Source organism: Oratosquilla oratoria, chromosome 2 (assembly GCF_046742065.1).
Source record: "Oratosquilla oratoria isolate Oo_2021 chromosome 2, ASM4674206v1, whole genome shotgun sequence".
Lineage (NCBI taxonomy): Eukaryota > Metazoa > Arthropoda > Malacostraca > Stomatopoda > Squillidae > Oratosquilla > Oratosquilla oratoria.
In genome coordinates, this window is record NC_134778.1 from 75,632,321 (window position 1) to 75,637,320 (window position 5,000).

General features: G+C 35.7%; 1 protein-coding gene across 1 annotated transcript in view; it reads right to left on the minus strand.

Annotated features, from left to right (window-relative positions):
• Positions 1 to 5,000, minus strand: part of LOC143036323 (uncharacterized) — a 44,352-nt gene that overhangs the window by 29,697 nt on the left and 9,655 nt on the right. The window lies entirely within an intron of this gene.

The following is a 5,000-nucleotide window of genomic DNA, read 5'->3' on the forward strand; positions in this document are numbered from 1 at the left end:
CTTCAAAAGAAACTGAAAGATGGAAAGTCATAGAAATATTCAACAAGATGTGAAATATTTATTCTTTCAAGGTTTTGTGGGCTGTAATCATTCCCACCATTTCTTTATTTTGCTCTTAATAATTTTACTTTGAAGAAATTATGCAAAATAAAAATTGGTTGGAAAGAAATAGCAACGTTATTCAGTTTTAAGATGATTAATAAGATTTGCACATCGCTCTCTTGAGGGTGCCATGTTTGTCGTATTTTAAATTTGCGGATAGTAATAATTTTCACCAAATAGTTTTGCTTTTACGTTTGTTTTTCCATTCTATCGTCTTAAGTTCAAAACATTATCGAACATTAGTTATTTTCCCTCAATATAGAACAGTTTTGATGTGAAAGGTCACATTCCTTTGTTTTAGTTTTACAAATGTTGGCAAATTGTTTCCAAATGTCGACATTTTTTTTCGAGATGGCTTCTGTCTGTGGCAGTTGTGGTCCTGTACCTTTCAAAATTGTTTCGCGTTGGCACAAAAAAAACAAACAAAAAAAAACGATACTAGCCTTGAATTATTATCAAAGACGGAATATCTCCTAAAATAGTTTGAAGGACAGGAAATTCTTATTTATTTCTATCCAAGCTCTCTCAGGCACAGTCTTATCGACTCGCTTCCCTCACTCCCACGTGACCGCGAAATCGACGACCATATTTCTTTTGTATAAGACAATCTTCTGAGTCAGCGTCATGTTAGGTTAAGTAATATTTGTTTAGCTTATTACACCCTAAAAATAAACCTTTTCTAATTTTCTAGATATCTTCAAAATTGGTGTGCACTCCGTAGATTTATGTACATAAAAATCTTACTGTTTTTAAAATTCAATAAGTATATTGTTATTAGTTTCCAACTATTCGTTATTGAGAAATATATAAACAGAAAATTTATAGGAGAAAAATATATAAATCATGAACGTAATTACCTTGCAAAACCTTACATATACCTAATATTTTCAGTTTTGATTAAAAAAATGGAATGAAGGTTATGAAACATATAGAAATATATAAAATCAAAGATTGCTCATAATGCAAATATAGAATTCATTAAATATCTCACAAAACAGGTAATAAATGAAATAGAAAAGGCAGAAAGAAAGATGGGAAGAAACATGGAAAAAGCAGACGAAGTGTGAGAGTGAAAGAATAGCAATAATAATAATAATAATAATAATAATAATAATAATTGATAATAATAATAATAATAATAATAATAATAATAATAATAATAATAATAATAATGATAATAATATTAATAATAATAATAATAATAATAATAATAATAATAATAATAATAATAATAATAATAATAATAATAATAATAATAATAATAATAATAATAATAATAATAATAATAATAATAATAATAATAATAATAATAATAATAATAATAATAATAATAATAATAATAATAATAATAATAATAATAATAATAATAATAATAATAATAATAATAATAACAATAGTATGATAATGTAATAAGTATTTTAATAATAATAATAATACATACATACATACATATACCAAGGCTTTTTCCCCCTTCCAAGGGAGGTAGCCAAAAAGGGAAAGGCATAAAAACACTCCCACCCATTTCATCCCTAGATACACTCCACACCCCTCCCACCCTCCCTCTCATCTGAGCACCTCCTGGATGACGGGTCATCCCTGCACCCTGCCCACCGCCCTGGGTCAGAAGCAGTGTCGCAAGACACAGTACATCCACAGCAAGGCCGCTTCATTTAATCGGCGACCCCCCCTCTCCGTCCCCCTCTGCATATAAGGCGAGGACGGGGAGAAATCCCTTCGGGCTGCGTCAAAATTTACTCACACATACTACCCCGGCCCCCACCCCCCCGCCTATTCCTCCTCATGCAGTCACAACATCATCCATATACAACCATTCTCCACTCACCTCTGTCTTCCGTCCTCTCCCTTCCTTCCTCAACAGACATTCCCCTCTTCCCCAAAGCCCCCTTCACCCCATCCATCCACCTCATCCTAGGACGTCCCCTCATGTTCACTCCCTCCACATCTGCCTTCCATACCTCTTTTACTAGTCTTTCTTCACTCATTCTTTCCATGTGTTCCAAACCATCCTAATATTCTTTCATCAACCCTATCTCCCAAATCCTTTTTCACCCCTGTTCTCCTCCTCACCTCCTCATTTCTCACTCTATCCAGCCTAGTAACCCCCATCATACTTCTCAGACACCTCATCTCAAACACATTCAAACTCCTTCTCTCTTCTTCTCTTATATTCCACGTTTCTGCCCCATACAGTGCTGTTGGCACAATCACTCCTTCATACAGTCTCCTCTTCGCATCCATTCCCAAATGTCTATTCCTCATTACACTCTTTAAACCACCAAGGCATTTACTCGCTTCTCTCAATCTACATTCTACCTCCACCTTCACTCCACCTTTTCCTGCTACACTTGCACCCAAGTATTTAAAACTATCCACTTCCTCCAGTCGCTCTCCCTTAATGTTCACTTCCAGTCTACTGCCACTTTCACCCCTTGTACATCTCATCACCTTACTTTTACCCACATTTATCTTTAGCTTTCTTCTATCACATACTCTCCCAAACTCTGCCACCAGCTTCCTCAATCCCTCCTCTGACCCTGCCACAAGCGCAGTGTCGTCCGCAAACAACAGCTGGCTCACCTCCCACTTTTCTCCATTTTCTTTAACCATCTCCAATCCCTGACCCACTACCCTAGCATTCACCTCTCGCACCACCCCATCCATGTATAAGTTGAACAGCCAGGGCGACATAACGCATCCTTGACAAAGTCCCACCTTTACTTCAAACCACTCACTCTCTCCATTTCTAATCCTGACACATGCTCTACTACTCTCATAAAAACTCTTGACAGCTCCCAAAAGCTTTCCTCCTATCCCATAAATCTGCATAACCTCCCACAGTGCCTTTCTGTCTACCCTATCATAAGCCTTTTCCAGATCCATAAAAGCCCAAAAAACATCCTTCCCCTTTCCTATAGCTTTCTCACATATCTGTCTTACCACAAAGATCTGATCTACACAACCTCTACCTGTCCTAAATCCACACTGTTCCTCACCAATTACTCCTTCTGTTCCTCTCCTAATCCTCTCAATTAAGATCCTCCCATAAGCCTTCCCTACTACACTTAACAGGCTAATCCCTCTGAAACTACTACATTCACACTTGTCCCCTTTTCCCTTGTAAAGAGGAACTATACAGGCACTTCTCCAGTCCTCCGGTACTCTACCCTCTCTCCAGCAAACATTAAATAACCTCACCAACCAGTCCACCATCACTGAACCTCCCTTTTTCAGACATTCTGCATGGCATCCATCCAGACCAGGTGCCTTACCTACTTTCATCATCTTTACAACTGCCTTCACCTCATCCTTCCCTATTTCTCCTCCATTCTCCTCACTCATCACTCTCATTTTCTTCGCATTTCCCACTGCAACTATCTTTCCTTCCCTATCCTCCTTCACATTTAGCAACTCCCTAAAATATTCTGCCCATCTTCCCCTCACTGCCAATAATAATAATAATAATAATAATAATAATAATAATAATAATAATAATAATAATAATAATGATAATAATAATAATAATAATAATAATAATAATAATAATAATAATAATAATAATAATAATAATAATAATAATAATAATAATAATAATAATAATAATAATAATAATAATAATAATAATAATAATAATAATAATAATAATAATAATAATAATAATAATAATGATAATAGAGACATGTGATAGGAGGAGAAACAGAGAAATAGGAGATAAATATTGATTACCTTAAGCACAAAGAGGCAAGCAAGAAAAAAAAAACTACGATGAAGAAAAAAAAATACTCCAAAGTGGGATATTGTGAAGAACTACATCATTTTTCCGAACAAAACAATATGAAAACTTCCAGGAAATGCACAACAAAGGAACAAAACAATATATACTAATGGTCAAAGAGATTCTTTACTGGGTGCATTACAGCTTCAACGGAAAAATGTGTATATATATATATATATATATATATATATATATATATATATATATATCTATATATATATATATGTGTGTGTGTGTGTGTGTGTATGTGTGTGTGTGTGTGTGTGTGTGTGTGTGTGTGTGTGTGTGTGTGTGTGTGTGTGTGTGTGTGTGTGTGTGTGTGTGTGTGTGTGTGTGTGTGTGTGTGTGCGTGCGTGTGTGTCGTGATCCTTGATTTCGAATAAATATAAGTATAAGTAAGTGGCAGCTGTGGCCAAGATGATTAGAGCAACAAGGAACACGAACAAACGTATGTACATGTAATTATTACTTTACATTTGGTGGTGAATAAGACTAATATTTCCTAAATATGTGACTTATATTATTATGTGATATTATTCATTTAAATTCAAAATAGGTAATGAATGACTGTGATGGTATTGGGTGTGAGGGTGTGGGAGGCTGGACTTAATTAATTGATACAGACCTCTGATTTGCGAGGAAGCTTTAAGGTTCACGACACACCAACTTGAGTCTAGAATAGACTATTTAACGTTAAACTGGATAACTTGAATTTCCAGATAGGACTGAACTTGACTCTCTGGTAACTTCTCAAGAATATCATAGAAGACTGAAATTTACACTCTTGCTGGCTTCTCCTACAACTAATCATGATTGGCTCCAAATCTTTCTGTATACTAAAAAATGGCCAATGGGAACACATGCCTTTTCGTAAACATCTTATCACGTGTCCATTACAGAAAGGCAACTTCAACAAGACAGCATATGGCTCGAGAATGTTTTTACTCGAGAAGGACTCTGTGTGCGATGTGTCATGCCTAGCGCGCGATGCGATGACGAAAACTAGTATCGACTAGTATCACTGTCTAGTATCAACGAGTGGTGATGGTGGTGTCGTCAAACCAATCACCACATAGCCCCCCTTCGAAGAAGCGTGTGTCCCCAC